We start from the raw sequence: 23,147 nt of genomic DNA, 5'->3' as shown, positions 1-23,147 counted from the left end.
GTCACAGGACTGAAAAAGGCCAGTTTTCATTCCAATCCCAAAAAAGGGCTATGGCAAAGAATGTTCAAACTACTACACAATTGCACTCATTTCACATGCTAGCAAAATAATGCTCAAAATTCTCCAAGCCAGGCTTCAGCAATACATGAACCATGAACTTCTAGATGTTCAAGCTGGATTTAGAAAAGGCAGAGGAACCAGACATCAAATTGCCAACATCTGTTGGATCATTGAAAAAGCAAAAGAGTTCCAGAAAATCATCTACTTCTGCTTTATTGAATATGCCAAAGGCTTTAACTGTGCAGATGACAACAAACTGGAAAATTCTGAAAGAGATGGGAATACCAGACCACCTGACCTGCCTCCAAAGATGTCTGTATGCAGGTCAAGAAGCAAAAGTTAGAACTGGACATGGAACAACAGATTGGTTCCAAATCGGGAAAGGATTATGTCAAGCTCTCCCAGGAGTTGGTGATGGACAGGGAGGTCTGGTGTGCTGTGGTCCATGAGGTCGCAGAGTCAGATACGACTGAGAGACTGAACTGAACTGAACTGTATATCGTCATCCTGCTTACTTAACTTATATGCAGGGTACATCATGCAAAATGCCAGACTGAATGAAGCACAAGATGGAATAATATTTGCTGGGAGAAATATCAATAACTTCAGGTATGCAGATGACACCCTCTAAAGGCAGAAAGCAAAGAACTAAACAGCATCTTAATGAAAGTGAAAGAGGAGAGTGAAAAATTTGGCTTAAAACTCAACATTTAGAAAGCTAAGATCATGGCATCCAGTCCCACCACTTCATGGCAAATAGATAGGTAAACAATGGAAACTGTGACAGACTTTAATTTTTGGGGCTCCCAAATCACTGCAGATGGTGACTGCGGCTATGAAATTAAAAGATGTTTGCTCCTTTGAAGAAAAGTTATGACCAACCTAGCTGCTGCTGCTGCTAAGTCGCTCCAGTCGTGTCCGACTCTGTGTGAGCCCTACCTAGACAGCATATTAAAAAGCAGAGACATTACTTTGACAACAAAGGTCCGTCTAGTCAAGTCTATGGTTTTTCTAGTAGTCATGTATGAATGTGAGAGTCGGACTATAAAGAAAGCTGAGCACTGAAGAATTGATGCTTTGAGCTGTGGTGTTGGAGAAGACTCTTGAGAGTCCCTTGGACTGCAAGGAGATCTGACCAGTCCATCCTAAAGGAAATCAGTCCTGAATATTCATTGGAAGGACTGATGCTGAAGCTGAAACTCTAATACTTTGGCCACTTGATGCGAAGAACTGACTCATTGGAAAAGACCCTGATGCTGGAAAGATTGAAGGCAGGAGGGGAAGGGGATGACAGAGGATGAGATGGTTGGATGGCATCACCAACACTATGGACATGAGTTTGAGTAAGCTCTGGGAGTTGGTGACCGACAGGGAAGTCTGGCATGCTGTAGTCTCTCAATTAGATCCTTGTTAGCAGAACTGAAACATGCTCTGGACTCTCCTTTTGAAAGAAAAATATAAGTCCCAGCAACAATAACCAAATGTCTTCCTTTGAATAAATATTTTCTCTGCTTCTTCTGTACATATTTAAAGTCTGCACTAGTAATTTCTCACTTTCTCCTAATTATTGTTCAAATCACTCCAGCCTGGCTTCCATTTATGCCCTTGAAACCAGTGTTTCCTAAAGTCACCAAGGAGTGTCTAGCCACTGACATAATGAACTCTCTTCAGCCTCTGTGTAATATGAATTTTGGCAGCATTTGATATAGTTTATCACTTGCTTATTCTAGAAAATATTGTTTCCATTTTCTTCTATGATCCAGCAAGCTCCTGAGTTAGTCCCTCCCTTTTTTGGTTATGTGCTCAACCTGTCCATTAAATGTTTGTACTTCTTTAAGGCTTACTCATATTTTTTCTTTCACACTAAACATTTTTCCTAGAGAATTTTGTTTAGCTACCACACATATGCAGAAGATTTTCAAATTGATATTCCCATCCTAGAACTTTTCATATACCTGTCATCTCCAAAATTATAGTCATCTCTCCATTATAACATACCTGGTCATATCCTATTGCCCCTATCTCATTGTAAGACCCCACTATTCATTCAAGTCACATAAGCTGGATATCTTGACATTTCCTTTTCCCTTAACCATTACATCTTGTTTCCAACTCATTATTAACTCCTGTCTATTCTACCTTATAAATATCTTAAATCGACCCTCTATTTTCTAGCTTTAAGGCTACCATTCTAGCCTAAGTAAACTACCCATATCTTGACAAAAACTTTAGACTGGTTTCTCCATCATCCATTCTGGTCCTCATCTATCAAAGGTTTATTACAGACAGTGTTAATTTTGAGTCACAAATCATATTATCTCTTACATATTCTTAAAAGAAAGAAACATCTTTCTGTTGTGTTCAAGATAAAGGACAAACTTTAACGTTGTCTGAAGGGTACTGTACGGTATGACCCTCTACATTTTTAGCCTCATCCCTACAGCTTTTTGCCCCCACCCAACCACTCTACATAGAGCATGCATCAATTCCTCTATTCCAGGTATGATAATTCATAGAATCCTTGTTTTTCCACATAGACTATGCAAGCAATGCTCAATTTATCATAATGATCAGCACTGTGTTATGCACAAATGGCAGGATTATTTTTGTCTTCACCTTTTAAGATTCCTCATCTTATACTTTAGCCACTTCTTTTAGATCGCTACACAACTTTCTACGTAGTTGGTTGGCTTTGGGGGCTTCCCTGGTGGCTCAGACGGTAAAGCGTCTGCCTGCAATGTGGGAGACCTGGGTTCGGGAAGATGCCCTGGAGAAGGCAATGGCAACCCACTCCAGTACTCCTGACTGGAAAATCCCATGGGCGGAGGAGCCTGGTAGGCTGCAGTGGATGGGGTCGCAAAGAGTCAGACATTACTGAGCAACTTCACTTTCATTAATTTTTAAGCTCATTTATTTAACAGGCACTCATTAAGCACTGGCCAGTAAGAATTTTTTTTTTAAGGTTCTGACATCAGGAAGTCAGAGAGCAGAGCCCAGGTTTTAAAAATTGATTCCGCTAATGGGGTGGTGATGAAGAAAGCCTTTATTATGCTCTGACTATCCTCATGTGTTCCATACATTTTGCAGTCCAATCGTGCAGATTTCAATCAGAAAAAAAAAAAACCGAAAGATTCATCTTCATATTCTTTTACTTTGCTTTTATCTAACTTCGCCCTTGGTAATCAACATAATTTCTTTTAAATGTTTGAAAAATATCACTTTTGGAGAATGTAATTGAAGGGAGAATTTGCTTCTTACGTCTTAGCCCCACTGCATTAGAACCAGCTTCAAGCACAAATAAAATAGAACCTCAAGCCGAAAGCACCAACTATCTATAACAGAATCATTTAAAGACCATTATAAAGTCTTGTTAATTATACACAAATCTTTTTAAGCTTTATGCTCTTCTGTTAATTGAGTGACACTACTACTTTCCAAGCCCCCATTGTGTCTCACCTGTGTTTATATCTGTTCTCTTGACCTATCACCTTTCTCTTATTCAATATATGCTGCACACTGATGCTGCCAGCATTATCTCAATCTTTCTCTAGTGAAAAAAAATCTCTTTCACTGCTCTCCCAGTGTACCAGGAGCTTTCCACAGACTGGTATCTTTAAATGGATGTTCCCTTTGCCCGAATACTCTCCCTCCTCTTTCTTCTTCTTTCTCAGACTCTTCAAAAGTGAGCCCAAATGTCACCACCTGATGATGCCTTCTCCATCTCCCCCAGACAGAGTTAGTCATTCTTTCATGATTATTTCCAGAGTATACTGTTATTGCTTGGGTTAGCACTGTTGTTTTTAGTGTGTTTTCATTAAATTATAAATTACATGAAGACAAAAACTGTGCCTTATTCATCTTCACAAACAAAACACATTGCCTTGCAAATAGTAGGCATTCTGTCCATGTACCCTGACTAAATGTAAGATAAGGTATAATAAGATGATTTGAAATATGACATGTTAAAAATTGTATCTAACTTTCCTAAAGGCAAAAAAACAAAAATAATTCTTTTTAAAACAGAAAATTAAGTAATAGCAACAACAACAACAAAAAACCCTCAGATTAAAAAGGTACAAACTGCCCAGCCAACGTACATTACTGGGAAACTACTAAAGAGGAAGGATCACATGTAGATACTCCCTGGGGAAATGTGGCTAGTTAGAGAGACACCTGCCAGAATGCTGTGAATGATCTTCCCTTTTGGGAAAATTAGAAAGATAAACTTCATTTGACCTATTCCAGACACTCATTTCAGCCCCACATATCAAAGCTAAGCAGTACCCCAATTGTTATGCCTAGTTTCCTACCAGAAAATTCAGGGATTCCTTTTCAAAGAGAACCAACTAATTTAATTTGAAAGTGTTCAATCTTTTCAACTATGGAAGAACAGATCTAGCAAAAATATGCCGTAGTTCTCAGTTTGTAACCCTTGCATACACTGAAACAAAAAGAATTAGTAAAAAGATAATACAAATATGTAAAATAGTATACACTATATGCATGGATTTCATATTATAGGTCTCTTCTATGCATGAGAAAAGGGAATTAAAAGTGGTTTGTTGAAGACCTCCATATTAGTTGAGATAAGAAAGTAGTTTATTAAATTTTACATCCAGTGCTTTTCTTCTAGAAGTTTATCGTTATCCTTCAGATCATGGAACACATATTGCAGAGACCAGAGTTAAATATCATTTCTAACAAATGTTTTCTAAATGTGGATACAGATAAAACAAAACACCATATTTCTTATAAACTGAGTTTTAATTTCTCATAAACTATTTAAGACTTTTAATTTGGAGCTATGATTTAAAACTGTATGAAACACATTTTTTTTTAAAGTAGGAGATAAAATTTAATAAGAACATTAAGGAGATGTCCCACAAATTATTTTCTGAATAAAGTCTATAACTTTTTATTTAAAGTACACATAAAAGTTGTCCTTGATCCTAAAATACCTCCACTATCTTGGACTCAATATAATATACAAAAAAGTATTATTCCATTCATTATACTTCTGAGGGTCATTTATTGAGAGGAATCAGTATCAGTATCAGTTGAGTCACTCAGAGGTGTCCAACTCTTTGTGACCCATGGCCTGCAGCATGCCAGGCTTCCCTGTCCATCACCAACTCCCAGGGCTTACTCAAGGAACACCAAGTCGGTGATGCCATCCAGCCATCTCATCCTCTGTCATCCTCTTCTCCTCCTGCCTTCAATCTTTCCCAGCATCAGGGTCTTTTCCAATGAGTCAGTTCTTTGCATCAGGTGGCCAAAAAATTGGAGATTCAGCTTCAGCCTCAGTCCTTCCAATGAATATTTAGGACTGATTTCCCTTAGGATGGACTGGTTGGATCTCACTGCAGTCCAAGGGACTCTCAAGAGTCTTCTCCAACACCACAGTTCAAAAGCATCAATTCTTTTGCGCTCAGCTTTCTTTATAGTCCAACTCTCACATCCATACATGACTACTGAATTACCATAGACTTGACTAGACAAATTTTTGTTGGCAAAGTAATGTCTCTGCTTTTTAATATGCTGTGTAGGTTGGTCCTAGCTTTTCTTCCAAGGAGCAAGCATCTTTTAATTTCATAACTGTAGTCACCATCTGCAGTGATTTTGGAGCCCAAAAAATTAAAGTCTGTCACTGTTTCCATTGTTTCCCCATCTATTTGCCATGATGTGATGGGACTGGATGCCATGATTTTAGTTTTCTGAAAGTTGAGTTTTAAGCCAAAATTTTCACTCTCTTCTTTCACTTTCTTCAAGAGGCTCTTCAGTTCTTCTTCACTTTCAGCCATTGAGAGGAATAAGTAGCTTTAATTAACTCCTTGGTTGAGAAGTATTTGTTTGAGGCAATGTGCTGGCTTTGGCTCAAACGTAGACATTAGTACTGTACTGGGGAAAATTAGAGTAATTATCCTGAAAGTAAGAGTGAAAGTCGCTCCATCATGTCCCACTCTTTGCAACCCCCATGGACTACACAGTCCATAGAATTCTCCAGGCTAGAACACTGGAGTGAGTAGCTTTTCCCTTCTCTGAGCGATCTCCCCAACCCAGCAATCAAACTCAGGTCTCCTGCACTGCAGGCATCTTCTTTAGTTGCTGAGCCACAAGGGAAGCCCAAGAATACTGGAGTGGGTAGCCTATTCCTTCTCCAGGGGATCTTCCTGCCCCAGAAATCAAACTGGGGTCTCCTGCATTGCAGGCAGATTATTTACCAACTGAGCTATCAGGGAAGCCCTAATTTCTGAACTTGAGAACAAACATGAAGGCAACAAAGATATGTCATTTTTCTTTTTTCTTTCTTTTTTTTTTTTTTTTTTAGTTTCCCTGCCTTCTTTTGATGTTTGCACCTTGAAAGCTAGTTCTTCTCTCCTATTGTCCTTCTTACACTGTATGACAAGAACCTTTTAATCCGATGACATCCTTCTTCCCCCAAACCATCTTGAGACATACATTTTCACTTGATTTTTACTTGCAAGATTTGTGTGGACAAATATGAGTGTCAATTATTTTTATAAATTTGCCTAGACTCAAAAAAGAGATTTATTCATCTGTGGACCTGTCCATATTTGGAGTGTTCCAAAGAGTTAGACCATTTTTTACTCTGTTCAAGAAAAAAATAATTGGTTCACTAGAATGATGTGTTATCTCTGTTCCATTAAAGTTGGCAAATATATTCTTAACTGATTGAAGGGTATCTTATTTGATGGTTTCTCTCTTCTTATAAACCAAATGTTTCTCTTTAGTACCAATTACAATGACTTTTCTCTTTCTTTCCAGTAGAATGATACATTAAATGTTTTCCTCGGGATTACATAGGGATGCATTTTATTTATTCAAGCTAGACGATGTCCCATTACCACCAAAAAGTGCAGACTAGCTAAACACAGGCAGATATTGTAATGGCCTCCTTTTATTTGCTTTCCTCCAGGTTCTCCTCTAGCTAATACATCCAAGATTTTAAGCGCGCCAGCTGCTAAGGACCCTGCAGAAGCCTGGCCTAGAGGAGCTAGCCTTCGCCCAAGGTCAGGGGCGGCAACTGAGAGCCCCAGGCTGCGACGGCGCCGGAGCAGCAGAGAGGAGCTACCCCCACGCCCGAGACCAGGGGCGGCGGCCGAGAATAGCTACCCCACGTCCAAGGAGCGGCAGCTGCGCAGGCACAGGAGGACCAAGAGGAGCTACTGCACCTTCAAGGTCAGGAGGGGAAGCTGTGAGGAGATACCCCACGTCCAAGGCAAGAGAATCCCAAGTAACACGGTAGGTGCTGCAAGGGGGCATCAAAGGGCAGGCACACTCAAACCATAATCACAGAAAGCTAATCAGTCTAACCACACGGACCACAGCCTTGTCTAACTCAATGAAACTAAGCCATGCCGTGTGGGGACACCCAAGATGGACGGGTCATGGTGGAGAGGTCTGACAGAATGTGGCCCACTGGAGAAGGGAATGGCAAACCACTCCAGTATTGTTGCCTTGAGAACCCCATGAACAGTATGAAAAGGCAAAATGACAGGATACTGAAAGAGGAACTCCCCAGGTCAATAGGTGCCCAATATGCTACTGGAGATCAGTGGAGAAATAACTCCAGAAGGATGAAGGGATGGAGCCAAAGCAAAAACAATACCCAGTTGTGGATTTGACTGGTGACAGAAGCAAGGTCTGATGCTGTAAAGAGCAATATTACATAGGAACCTGGAATGTTAGGTCTATGAATCAAGGCAAATTGGAAGTGGTCAAACAGGAGATGGCAAGAGTGAATGTCGACATTCTAGGAATCAGCAAACTAAAATGGACTGGAATGGATGAATTTAACTCAGATGACCATTATATCTACTACTATGGCAGGAATCCCTTAGAAGAAATGGAGTAGTCATCACAGTCAACAAAAGAGTCTGAAATGCAGTACTTGGATGCAATCTCAAAAATGACAGAATGATCTCTGTTCATTTCCAAGGCAAACCATTCAATATCATGGTAATCCAAACCTATGCCCCAACCAGTACACTGAAGAAGCTGAAGTTGAACAGTTCTATGAAGACCTACAAGACCTTTTAGAACTAACCCCCCAAAAAGACATCCTTTTCATTATAGGGAACTGGAATGCAAAAGTAGGAAGTCAAGAAACACCTGGAGTAACAAACAAATTTGGCCTTGGAGTATAGAATGAAGCAGAGCAAAGGCTAATAGAGTTTTGGCAAGAGAATACACTGGTCATAGCAAACACTGTCTTCCAACAACACAAGAGAGACTCTACACTTGGACATCACCAGATGGTCAACACCAAAATCAGATTGATTATATTCTTTGCAGCCAAAGATGGAGAAGTTCTATACAGTCAGCAAAGACAAGACCAGGAGCTGACTGTGACTCAGATCATGAACTCCTTATTGCCAAATTCAGACTTAAATTGAAGAAAGTAGGGAAAACCACTAGACCATTCAGGTATGACCTAAATCAAATCCCTTATGACTATACAGTGGAAGTGAGAAATAGATTTAAGGGACTAGATCGGATAGACAGAGTGCCTGATGAACTATGCATGGAGGTCCATGACATTGTACAGGAGACAGGGATCAAGACCATCCCCATGGAAAAGAAAAAAGGCAAAATAGTTTTCTAAGGATTCCTTACAAATAGCCGTGAAAAGAAAAGAAGTGAAAAGCAAAGGAGAAAAGGAAAGATATTCCCATTTGAATGCAGAGTTCCAAAGAATAGCAAGGAAAGATAAAGCCTTCCTCAGCGATCAATGCAAAGAAATAGAGGAAAACAACAGAATGAGAAAGACTAGAGATCTCTTCAAAAAAATTAGAGAAACCAAGGGAACATTTCATGCAAAGACGAGCTCAATAAAGGACAGAAATGGTATGAACCTAACAGAAGCAGAAGATATTAAGATGAGGTGGCAAGAATATACAGAAGGACTGTACAAAAAAGATCTTCACAACCCAGATAATCACGATGGTGTGATCATTCACCTAGAGCCAGACAATCTGGAATGTGAAGTCAGGTGGGCCTTAGAAAGCATCACTACGAACAAAGCTAGTGGAGGTGATGGAATCTCAGTTGAGCTATTTCTATTCCTGAAAGATGATGGTGTGAAAGTGCTGCACTTTATATGCCAGCAAATTTGGAAAACTCAGCAGTGGCCACAGGACTGGAAAAGGTCAGTTTTAATTCCAATCCCAAAGAAAGGCAATGCCAAAGAATGCTCAAACTACCGCACAATTGCACTCATCTCACACGCTAGTAGGGCTCAAAATTCTCCAAGCCAGAATTCAGCAATACGTGAACCATTAACTTCCAGATGTTCAAGCTGGTTTTAGCAAAGACAGAGGAACCAGAGATCAAATTGTCAACATCCGCTGGGTCATCGAGAAAGCAATAGAATTCCAGAAAAACATCTATTTTTGCTTTACTGACTATGCCAATGCCTTTGACTATGTGGATCACAATAAACTGTGGAAAATTCTGATAGAGATGGGAATACCAGACCACCTGACCTGCCTCTTGAGAAACCTATATGCAGGTCAGGAAGCAACAGTTAGAACTGGACATGGAACAACAGAGTGGTTCCAATAGGAAAAGGAGTACATCAAGGCTGTATATTGTCACCCTGCTTATTTAACTTATATGCAGAGTACATAATGAGAAATGCTGGGCTGGAAGAATGACAAGCTGGAATCAAGATTGCCAGGAGAAATATCAATAACCTCAGCTATGCAGATGACACCACCCTTATGGCAGAAAGTGAAGAAGAACTAAAAAGCCTCTTGGTGAAAATGAAAGAGGAGAGTGAAGAAGTTGGCTTAAAGCTCAACATTCACAAAACTAAGATTATGGCATCTGGTCCCATCACTTCATGGGAAATAGATAGGGAAACAATGGAAGCAGTGTCAGACTTTATTTTGGGGGGCTTCGAAATCACTGCAGATGGTGATTGCAGCCATGAAATTAAAAGATGCCTACTCCTTGAAAGGAAAGTTATGACCAACCTAGACAACATATTAAAAAGCAGAGACATTACTTTGCCAACAAAGATCCATGTAGTCAAGGCTATGGTTTTTCTAGTGGTCATGTATGGATGTGAGAGTTGGACTATGAAAAAAGTTGAGCAATGAAAAATCGATGCTTTTGAACTCTGGTGTTGGAGAAGACTCTTGAGAGTTCCTTGGACTGCAAGGAGATCCAACCAGTCCATCCTAAAGGAGATCAGTCCTGGGTGTTCATTGGAAGGACTGATGCTGAAGCTGAAACTCCAGTACTTTGGCCACCTCATGCGAAGAGTTGACTCATTGGAAAAGACCCTGATGCTCGGAAAGATTGAGGGCAGGAGGAGAAGGGGACAACAGAGTATGAGATGGCTGGATGGCATCACAGACTCTGGGCATGAGTTTGAGTAAACTCAGGGAGTTGGTGATGGACAGGGAGGTCTGGCGTGCTGCGATTCATGGGGTCACAAAGAGTAGGACACTACTGAGCAACTGAACTGAACTGATGAGAACTTCATGTGCTATTCATTACTTATAAAATCAATCCCCAAATTATCAACTTGTCTTTGCAGGCTCCCTATAGCCTGTATGACCTCTTGCCCATTTTTAGTTAAATTCCTAAAAGACACAATTGGCACATTTAAACACTGGTCAATATTATTCACGCAGGCATGTTTAATGAAAGAGGGTGCACTGAAGATACTGGAGATTTTCATTTATTATTTGCTTTTAAATAAAACTAGTATCTTTCTTCAAGCAATGTAATGCTGTATGGATTAGACATGATACTCATTCTGAAGTAATTTAAGGCAAAAATCTTCTAGCCCAGGAGCTTAAACTCAACTAATTCCTTGGAATCTATGGATTGCAAATACATGGTCTCTTTTGTATATTTTCAGTATGTGTTTTAAAAGAGTGTGGTGCTTTCTGGTATTGTCATGCTATTTGTATAGTGTACAATGACAGGGAGTACCATTCATATTTATTTGATGAATATAACCATTTGTAGAGCAGTGTGATGACTTGGCTACACAATTGTACGTGGTGATACTTGTGTTCTGAAGTTATTGTGTTCTGTGTCCAATACATATCCTTCAAGTTTATTCTGTTGATGTCGATCATGCTGTTTATAATTTTGGTATCCTTACTGAAATATTTGTTTATTTTATCAGTTACTGAAAAAGGTGTACTAAAGCTCTCCAATGTGATTTGTCTACTTCCTCTCATAATCTTGTCAATTTTGGCTTATTTATTTTGAAGTTGCATTATTAAAATCTTACAAATTTAAACTTGTTATATCATTCTGGTAAAAGAAATCTTTATTATTAAAAAATTATCTTTTCTATAGTTAATACTTTTTTCCTTGAAGTCATTTCCTTCAATTTCAAGATAGTCTGTCAACTTTCTCAAAATTATTATTTACATGGGAAGATTTTCTTAATGTTTTGCTTTCAGTCTTTCAATGACTTTATATTATACACCATCTTTTAAAAATAGCATTTATTTACATTTTGAATTTGTTTTCAGTCCAATATAACAATGTCTTAATTTTAAATAAAATACTTTCACTTCCATTTATTATAATGACACATATTGAGTTTATAGTTATTATCTTAGTCTTTGTGTTTTTTTGCATGCTACTTTTTACCCACTCCAGTATCCTGGCCTGGAGAATTCCATGGACTGTGTAGTCTATGGGGTCACAAAGAGTCAGACGCGACTGAGCGACTCCGTGAATGTGTTTCATTTCCTTTCTTGCCTTTTGTGTTTTTTATGCTTTCTGGTTTGATACTTTCATCATTACTGCCCCGTTGTTTCCTACTTTGGTTTGGAACTTATGCCTTTACTAATCATCCAGAGGTACTCTGGAAGTTATAAGATACATAATTAATTTACCAATACATAAAATTAATTTTCTCAACAATATGAGAACTTGAACGCATTCATTCCTCACTCACTCTTGACTAATACTGTGAATTTTCATTCTGTAATATTTAACACCTAAAAAACCACTGTTTTTGTAGTCAACTTTCCACTAAAACTAAAGTTTTATCTACATATTTACCATTTGTTTTGAGATTCATTTCTTCTTACATCTCAAATAATATAGCTAAATATGGATATTGTTTTATATATCATGTACAGAATTGGCTAAGTCTTGAATCTGTGGATTGGATTATTTCATCAGTTCATGAAAATTCTTAGCTATTCTCTCTTGACATAATACTAATTTCCATCTTATTTCCTTCCAAATATTTTAGAATATCTCAATCTTAATCAGCTTTTATTTTATTGCTTTCTCAGCTCAGTTCAGTCGCTCAGTCGTGTGTGACTCTTTGGGACCCCATGGACTGCAGCACGCCAGGCTTCTCTGTCCATCACCAGCTCCCAGGCCTTACTCAAGGAACACCAAGTCGGTGATGCCATCCAATCATCTTATCCTCTGTCATCCTCTTCTCCTCCTGCCTTCAATCTTTCCCAGCATCAGGGTCTTTTCCAATGAGTCAGTTCTTCGCATCAGGTGGCCAAAGTATTAGAGTTTCAGCTTCAGCATCAGTCCTTCCAATGAATATTTAGGACTGATTTCCCTTAGGATGGACTGGTTGGATCTCCTTGCAGCCCAGGGACTCTCAAGAGTCTTCTCCAACACCACAGTTCAAAAGCATCAATTCTTCAGTGCTCAGCTTTCTTTATAGTCCAGCTCTCACATATTGCTTTCTATGCTAAACTAATTCACAAACACTTTCTTTAGCTGTATCTAAACTCCTATTTAATTCCTCCTATTGATTTTTTTAATTGAAGTATAATTGACTTGGGCTTCCCATGTGGTGCTAGTAGTAAAGAATGCACCTGCAATGCCACCCACTCCAGTATTCTTGCCTGGAGAAACCCATGCCCAGAGGAACCAGTGGGCTACAGTCCATGGGCTTGCAAAGAGTTGGACACGACTGAAGCGTCTTTGCACAGCACATAATTGACTTACAAGATATTAGCTTAGGTGTACAACACAGTGATTTGATATTTCATATATTACAAAATGATCACCACAATAAGTTACCAGCTGTTAATATATGAAGTTATTAAAATATTATTGACTATAGTCCCTTTGTTAAACATTACATCCTCATCACATTTATTTTATAACTGGAACTGGGTACCTCTTAATCCCTTTCCCCTATTTCACCTATTCCTTAACACCCTTTCCTCTAAAAATCACCTATTTGTTCCTCTATGAGTCTATTTTGTTTTAACTGTTGGTTTTTGTTTTTTTTTTCTAGATTGTGCATAGTAGTTAAATCATATGGCCTTTGTCTTTCTATGTCTGACTTACTTCACTTAGCATAGCACCCTCTAGGTTCTTTCATGTTGTTGCAAATGGCAAGATTTCATTCTTTTTTATAGCTGAATAATGTGCCATTGTGTGTGTGTGTGGGTTGTGTGTATATCACATCTTTATCCATTAATCTGTCTATGGGCACTTAGGTTGCTTTCATACCTTGCCTATTGTAAATAATGCTGCAATGAATATAAGAGCACATGTATCTTTTTAAAAAATTATTTGTTTTAATTGGAGGATGATTACTTTATAATATTGTGATGGTTTTTGTCACACACCAACATGAATCAGTCACAGGTATACATGTGTACCCCACCCTGAACTCCCTTCCCACACCCCTCCCCACCCTATCCCTCTGTGTTGTCCCAGAGAACTGGCTTGGGTGCCCTGCTTCATGCGTCAAACTTGCATTGGCCATCTATTTTACTATTGCACACAGTGAAGTAAGTCAGAAAGAGAAAGGCAAATACTGTATATTAACGCATATATATATGCAATTTAGAAAGATGGTACTGATATCCTACATGCAGGGCAGCAAAGGAGACACAGATGTAAAGAACAGACTTTTGGACTCAGTGGGAGAAGGCATATATCTTTCTGATTTATGTTTTTGGTTTCTTCAGAAAAATACCTAGAAGTGGAATTGCTGGGTTGTATGGTATTTCTATTTTTACTTTTTTAAAGAAACTCCATACTGTTTTCTATAATGCCTGTATCAATTTACATTCCCACCAAAAATACGTGAGGGCTTCCTTTTCTCCACATCTTCATACCACTTGTTATTTATTGTCTTTTTGATAATAGCCATTTTGCCAGGTGTGAAGTAATAACTCATTGTAGCTTTGATTTTAATTTCCCTAAAGATTAGTGATATTTTATTTGGGGTTCTTGAAGGTTTGTATTTCTGGAAATTCCCGTGTTTTCATGAGTTTTCATAGTTTTCTATATGCTTTTCATTGCTTCTAAATGCGTAAACTTAGTAAACACAGTTATGTAATTACCTGGGCCTAAATATGTGAAGTATTTTAGATCTGTTTCTGCTGGTTTTATTTATGGTATATGTTTTTTTCCATGGATTTAGTTATATTTTACACTGAGCTGCTTATGTTGCTTGAATTTATTTATGGGACTACTTGAAGACCTGGTAAGCTGAGTTTTCTTCTTCAAGTGATCTAGAACCAACAGAAATCATTTTAAACAGATTGGTTTTGTTTTTTGTTTGTTTGTTTTTATTGTTATTTTCTGTTTTGTTTATTTGTTTTTGACCATCCAGGTCATATGAATTTGAGTTGTATTTCAGCTTGGTGGCTGACTTGTATTTAATATGTGTAACACCCCTGGGATAGATATGATGGTTTTGTTCTTTCCCTCTTTCTCCAATGGGTACCAAGAGAAAGTTTTTCCTTGGATTCTGTCATGATTGAGCTGAGGAAGGATGATAGTTGATTGATGTTGTAGCCTTTGGATTCCCAGGTTCATATAACAGTGTACTTAGGAGTTCTACCCCCAGAGAATCATGGGCTAGACTCAAAAGGATTGCATTTACACTCTTTACTAAAAGTTCTGAATTCAGAAGTTTATTGAGTACTGTTTCTACTGTGATCTTTACACGTTCATTTACATTTGTCCCTAATAATTCCTATAATCACTGAAAACAACTTCCCATTTGAAAAGTCTGTAATTTCATAATTAACCATGGACTCTCTTGTGAGCCTCTGCCTTTCAAAGATATGGAAACTTAGACTCTTAAGAGTTGGCAGCAATCCTTACAGTTCTTTTAGTAGAATAATACTTTTATATTTATACATTTATTTAATTTTTTAGGCATGCATGTTTTCATTTCCCAGAAATGTCATTAAGCACCTCAAAGGTAGAGGGGTTTTCTCTTTCATTTCTGTTCTCATCAGTAGGGTTCTTGGTGCCTCACATGTACATATTTGGATTTATTTTAATTTGGTAGTCTGAATTTCTTAAATATATATTTCCACTCCTTAAGAAGGTGAAAACATCAGAGCAGATTCAAAAGGCCTAAATATGTCAAAATGAGCTATTAAGACCTTTGCTTTAATTATCAAAGATGCAAATGCAATTTGACATTTTATTTAATCAGAGAAAATGAACACTTTTAAAGTTGGTCCTATATTTTTCTCTAACATTTGAACTTGTCCAAATATTTCTAAACTTCCATCTTGTGAGTACAGACTATACTTTATTTATGTGTCCTTTCTTTATATATCTATCTAGCATGCTACAATATAACCCAAAACATATACACACACAAACACAAAAAGACTGTTTTGCTTAGAATCAAGAAAAAAAATCCTATCTTGGTCATTTTTTAATTTCAGAGAAAATAAGAAATTTCCTGTAAGTTAAAATGTAATGAGGGATAGCATAGATAAGCAAACTGGAGTTTAGAGACTTAAAAATTTAATGCCAGTTATTTATATCTGTCCTCTAAGATAAATGACTAATCTACCTCCATAATCAGGGTATTGGAATACCGTGGGGTGTTTTAGGAACAATGAATAAAAATCAAGTAGTAATTTATGTTTGCAAAGTATTATATAAATGCTAAAATATACAAGTCATTTGAAGTGAATACTTAATATAGAACAAATGATATGCCCTGTTTTTTCCACTTTAAGATTTCTTGCCTCCTAGTCAAATAAAGTATGATAAAAATTTCCACAAGATCCATGGCCCACTTGAGAAGAAGAGTCTTGTAGTAGAGAACATCTGTGGAAATTACTAGCTTGAAATGTATTGACTTTCAGAAGTTGGAAGGAAAGTCTGACCTTTGAAGGGCTTATCCTAATGGTATGTTTAGAGGGATGCTCCATGGAGTTCAGTAGAAATCAAAACTTCATTAGAGTTTCTTTTCTCCCCACTGGCAACATATTTCTAAATGTGAGAAGAAGATAAAGTAATGCCCAACTCCCTAATGATTGCACTAATCTGAATTCTCAGGCTAGGCTTCAAATCTTCATTAGCCTTGCATGTTAATCCACCATGAATATTGGTGATCCTTGGGCTGCACAGCAGTCAGAGGAAGAATCATCTTGGTTTACATCCTGACAGTGAAAGTTGGTAGTAAATTTAGACTGTATTTGTGAAAAAACAATTTTTTTTAATCAGTTAAACCCACTTAAATGTTGAATAGATTTAAATTAATTGATGTTCTCTGCCACTTTTTAGTTAAACTTTTCTTCTAGGTCCAAAAAGGCAATAATTATAAAATATGTCTTAAGATTCTTTAGCCATAATAGCCAGCTGATCTTCAGATAATGGGTTAATGATGACTACATGAATGAAACAATATTATGAATGATAATTTAATATTTATGGTTTATTGTGTGTGTTGATTTTCTTTCTTTCTTTTTCTTTTCTTTCTAAAAAAAATTAATACAGACTAATCCAATAATCTGAAAAACCTGGATCAGTTAAATGTCTGACTTCATTGCCCACTGGATTCAATAAACTGAATGTGGTCTTGTACAAATTCTGGAAGGGACACCTGAATAACTCCTGTTCTCAGGGAGCACCAGGTTTAAGAGAGAAAGAAGGCATGTATATAATGACTATAGCACAGATCTGAAAGTAGTGATCACAGAAATGGTTGCGCAAATATTTTGAGAATTCATAGATGATAGCTTGCTTTTAGAAGTGATTTAAAGTGATTTCAAATATTTACAGGGAGAGAAATAGCTAGAGAGTGTTTCATAGATAAACTAAGTAGCATAAAAACCCCACAGAACTAAAAAAATGCAATTTGTAAAGGTAGCACACATCTTTGGGTTTTGAGTGGAGAGTGGTGCTTACGAAAATTGGACCAGAAAGAAAAATATCTCCATTACTTTGAAAAGTTGATGACTATTATTTTATCTGTTTAAAATTCTTATTTTCAATATTTAAAGAAGTAACGTCTGTGGCAGTTGCCAGAGTGGAGAGCTGGGTATGGGCAAAATGTGCTAAGTGGGTCAAAAGTCACAAACTTCAAGTTTAAGTCATGGGGATATAATACACAACATAGTAAGAATGGTTTAACAATGTGTGTGTGTGTGTGTTAGTGTGTAAGTCTCTTCAGTCGTGTCCCACTCTTCACAATCCCATGGACTATAGGCTCTTCTGTCCATGGAATTTTCCAGGCAAGATTACTGGAGGGATTGCCATGCCCTCCTCCAGGGGATCTTCCCAACCCAGGGACAGAACCTGCATCTCATGTCTCCTGCATTGGCAGGTGGGTTCTTTACCTAGTGCCACCTGTGAAGCCCTTTATGTAGTATACCTGAAACTAATAAAAAGTTATATGTCAATTATATTAATAACTCAGGAAAGAAAAAAAGAAAGCAAGCCTGTGGACTTCGGCTCATTAAAATTTCAGAAAGCAATCATAATAGGTTTTCCCTTTCTTTGCCCCTGGGGATAGCCTTGATAAAGTATACAGTTTAGTATTTTTCATGTCTAAGTTTAAAGATTTTCTGCAGTGAAAGTAGGCTGATTATTTTAGTATCAATCAAAATGTTAGATATTAATTATTGATATTGTGGAACTCAAAACCACTGGGAAGTGGAGCCCATGAAAGTCAGCTGTAGGTTTAAGGTCAGGCCTTGGCATCAAAGAGGGGAACATTTGAAACTGACTTGTATACAGCTGACTGTTCAGGCAAATCCTATGCGTGGGACATGATAAAAAGCTGACTTGCTCTTGGCTTGCGACAGACAATGGGAGACAGTCTGAGGAATCAGTGTCTGTTTATCCTCCATCATTATATGGAGTGGGTCTTCATGCAAAACAAGAGGCGACATTGGGCTACTCACAGATAGGTATGTCAGTAACAAACTTCATGGTGTTATTGTGAGTATACTGGAAAGAACTTTGGGCTTTGGATGCAAAAAGTATTTGAATGACAACTCAGCTTTAGTTGGAATGACAAAATCTATCACTGGCTGTGACCTTGACCAAACCCGTGAATCCTCTGGGCTTCAGTTTCCTCATCTTTCAAATAGAGATAGTAATTCCTGACCTATCTCAAAGGATCAAGGAGATGACTAGATGGAGTACAGAGTGTTTTGAAAAATTTCAGCTGCTAGAATGAGCTGTAGTTATTTCAGAGTCCTCTATGTAATTTTAAAAGCCTCTATTAAAGAATACCTGACATATATGTGTGTGTGTGTGTGTGTGTGTGTGTGTATGAAATTGCACAGTGCTTAGAAGAGTACCAGACATGTAAGTTCCATTTAAGTATCTGTTTAAGTAAATATAAATGCACATAAATATATAAGTACATACATAAATGCACATCAATCAATAAGCAATCCATCTCAGGGTGTTTCCAACAGGATGTAGAAGAGAAAAATCTTCAGATATAACAATGATGTTTATACGTTAAGACAAGCAGGAAGAAGAGGGGTCACCTCTTTCCCTTCTGTACTTCATCTTGATTTTCCCTCTTTACCTTGGAACGTTCCTTTTTTTTTTTTTTTTTCATTTTTTTCCTCTCATTTATTATTTTTCTGGGCTTTTGTGCTTTTCTTTCTTTCTTTTTTACTTGTTTTTTTTAATCTTATGGCGATGACCCCATTGAGAGCAGTGGCTATAGGAACATATTTTAACTCCAGGTGATAGAGGCATCCAGTGGGTCTTTAATAACCAAAGTGATTTAATTACCTTTTTATTTGATAAGGTTCACACAAATTTCTCCTAGACATAACAACCAGTATTCACAGAAGCAAAATTTCCCTGAAATAAGCTTTTCTGGACTGCTAGATAATGCTGCAGAGAAGGAAATGGCAACCCACTCCAGGGTTCTTGCCTGGAGAATCCCAAGGACAGAGGAGCCTGGTGGGCTGCCGTCTGCGGGGTTGCACAGAGTCAGACACGACTGAAGCCACTTAACAGCAGCAGCAGATAATGCTGCTCTTATGCTTACTAAAATGCAAGAAAAGCCACCTTTCTGGACAGTTCAGAGAAAATAGTCCATTCAGGGTTTCATTAAATTCCCATTATATCACCTAAACTAACTGCTGGGTATAAGACAGTGTTCTCAAAATCAGTCACATTTCTCATTAAGGTTATATTACAATTACTTCTTATTTCCCATGCATGTAATCACCTAGTGCATGTGTCTAGTGGATCCAATAGCTGAAAACTAGGATGAAATGCATGTCCTCTAATGTTTTAGCACTGAAAGAACTTTCTCATTTGCTCCTCTTCTTCTTTACCCTACCCTTTATAACAGAAGTGCATGTGGGAAAATCAGTACTTTAGCACTGCGGGCTAATCGCCAATTAGAATGTTTTTCATTCTAAATCTGGCAAATATGTGGAAAATAGGAGAAAATGCAAAGAAATGTAAATTCTAAAATCTGCCGTTTTTAAGTCTCAACCAAGCAATAAATTTTAAATCAGTGTTCTGGGTAAATTTTCTTCACGCTTTTACAACAAATATTTTGTGCAAGGCCTTTGGAAAGCATCCAGCCCATCTGTTTTTACTCAGTTGTTATCAAATATAATTTTTTTAATCAAACATATTACAAGATTACAAGTCCAATTGTCTGTCTGAAAGAGATACATTTGATGTAGATACCACATAATATGGAAATTAATTACTTCAACTGTCTTTATAACTATTTAAAAATGACTGTATCATTTGTAGGTACAAGCAACATCTTGATTTGTTCTTTGTTTTATAGGATTTTTTTTTAGATATTAGAAAACCTGTATTCCTGAGACAGATTGTTTCAGAAAATAAAATCATATTTCATATGATTAGTTGGGAAATAACGACACTTTCAGTATTTCCAGATTCTTGTATTCTTGTTCAGAAACCACTGTTTATATAGTAACTAGTGCTGAACACCATTCTAAGATTTAATAAAAAGTTTGAAATGAAGATGTTAAAGTAAAAATTTTCATAACCCCTTTCTAATTATTCTGGGTCTCCTTCCCACTGATTTTGCTACTCATTCTGGTTTAAGTTTCATTGCTTCTCATGGGAATAATTGAGACTACTTCCTCAGTAGGTTCTCAGTCTATATTCTCCTTCCCTTCTGCCCGCACAACATACGCCTGCTAGGATAATGATCCTAAAACAGCCTTTGCTCATATTCCACCTGGTACAAATGACTTTAAAATCCACCATTTGCCAATAGACCCAGATTCTATTTCCCTGACCTGATTTTAAAGTTACTGTCTTATTGCAAATAGACTGGACTATTCACAATTTTGTAACATCTCTTTACTTAAGTGCCTTCTATTCTTTCTTTGAATAGAATTTCTTTCTGGCTAGATATCTTATCATTCATTTCCTCCATTTACCACGTTCTATATGGTAAAATCCTACCTAATTATCAAGTGCCACTTTTATGACCTCTTCTTAGGTGCTTCTCCACTGCTTACCACCTATGTTATATAGATTTTTCATCTTGCACTGCATAATTGCATCTATGATGCTATGTGCAAGGTTTTGTGTGATGTTATCTGTGTTATAGGCTCCAAAACTCTGAAGGACAGTAATCTGCCTTAGTTGTCTTTGTATAGAACACAATGCCATGAAACATAGCATTCATTTATTTGTTCTTCTGTTAAAGATTGTTGAGAACCTCTCAAAGTAATTTGCTGTGGTAAACCATGAGACTATAAAGATTTACAACACAGAATAAGGGCAATTAGCCTATGAGATAAGAATTCTAAGTCTCTGAAATCAGACTGTCAAGGTCTCAAATCCTATTACACACTATTTGTATTAGGGGACACACTTTGAGTATTGTGATGGGATTTGGGAACAATAATAATTTTATATTGCTAGGATTTATTGAAATATTCAGTTTAAAACTTCTGGTACCTATGATTTGCCCATTTTCTTCCTTTCTTTTTTCAGTCTCCTTAGTGTGCATACAGCTTATCAGGGGAACCAAAGCCAAATTAAAAGGTTAGGAAATAAGTGTTAGTTATCATAATAGATCTCTGTCCAACACAGTTTCAGAATCATATAAACTGAATTTCTAAAATTCTGACCTGGATCACAGAAACATTTACAGAGTTACATCTGTAGCTTTTCTTCCAAGGAGCAATCATCTTTTAATTTCACGACTGCAGTCACCATCCACAGTAATTTTGGAGCACAAGAAAATAAAATCTTTCAATGTTTCCACTTTCTCCCAGTCTATTTGGCATGAAGTGATGGGACCAGATGCCATATCTTAGTTTTCTGATCTAAGCTGAGACTTAAGCCAGCTTTTTCACTCTCCTCTTTGACCATCATCAACAGGCTCTTTTTTCCCTCTTTGCTGTCTCCTATTAGAGTGGTATCATCTGCATATCTGAGGTTGCTGTTATTTCTCCCAGTAATCTTGATTCCAGCTTGGGATTCATCCAGCCTGGCATTTTGCAAGGTGTACTCTGCATGAAGTTAAATAAGCAGAGTGACAATATACAGCCTTGGCATATTCCTTTCCCAATTTTGAACCAGTCCATTGTTCCATGTCCAGTTTTGACTGTTGCTTCTTAACCTACATACAGGTCTCTCAGGAGGCAGGGAAGGTGGTCTGGTATTCCTATCTCTTTAAGAATTTTCCACAGTTTGTTGTGATCCACACAGTCAAAGGCTTTAGTGTACTTAATGATGCAGAAGTTTTTTTCTGGAATTTCCTTACTCTTTCTGTAATCCAGAGGATGTTGGCAATTTGGTCTCAGGTTCCTCTGCATTTTCTAAATCCAGCTGGTACATCTGGAAGTTTTTGGTTCACGTACTATTAAAGCCTAACTTGAAGGATTTTGAGCATTACCTTGCTAGCATGTGAAGTAAGTACAATTGTACAGTAGTTTGAACATTCATTGGCATTGCCCTTCTTTGGGATTGGAATGAAAACTGACCTTTTCCAGTCTTGTGGCCACTGCTGAGTTTTCCAAATTTGCTGGCATATTGAGTGCAGCACTGTAACAGAATCATCTTTTAGGTTACCTGTGGATAGTTTAGGATATTTCTAAATTTTCTCTTTACTTAATTGCTGCAATATGAATTTATAAGTATGCATATATCCATCCATCATTGAATTTATATGTCAGTTATTATTATAGTAGAAAGTTGAGTTAAAACTATTGAATTTAACAGATAATGCCTAAATGTTCTCTGTTGTGGACTGAGAACAGTCCTCCCAAATTAAAGTTGAAATCCTAATCCCCAGTATGATAGTATTAGAAGTTAGGGTCTTTAGAAGTAATTAGGCCATTAGAGTTGGGCATACATGAATGGGATTAACCCGCTTATAAGAATAAATATGAGCGCTTTCTCTCTCTCTCTGCCAAGTGAAGGTACAAAGAGATGAGGGCAACTAACAGACAAAAAAAAAAAAAAAAAAAAAAAAAACATAGTAAAAGTTACCAAATTTAATAAAATTACCAAATATTTACTCCTTATAAATTGTGATGGATAATTTCCAATTATAGTGAATTTGGACTAATTAAAAGGAAGAGGAAGAACAGGCATATTCTGCAGATTGCATAGAGTGCTTTCAAAAGTGTATTTTGTAAGTGTAGTTATGTAAGTCGAAGTAATGATGTCTTTACTGAAACAGCAGAGTCTTAGAGTCACACCCAGGTGTGCAAATCCCAAGGGTACATTCTGCATTGATGATTGGCAGAGACAAGGAACTACAGCTAAACTGCTCAGACAAGCAGTCTTTCCAGATATTAGATTTAACTACACCAGGAAAGAGAGAGCTGTGAGTTCAACTAACTTAGCTGTTATTAGTG

The sequence above is a fragment of the Muntiacus reevesi genome, chromosome 8 (assembly GCF_963930625.1).
Source record: "Muntiacus reevesi chromosome 8, mMunRee1.1, whole genome shotgun sequence".
In the NCBI taxonomy this organism is placed as follows: Eukaryota; Metazoa; Chordata; class Mammalia; order Artiodactyla; family Cervidae; genus Muntiacus; species Muntiacus reevesi.
This window is presented reverse-complemented; position numbering follows the sequence as displayed.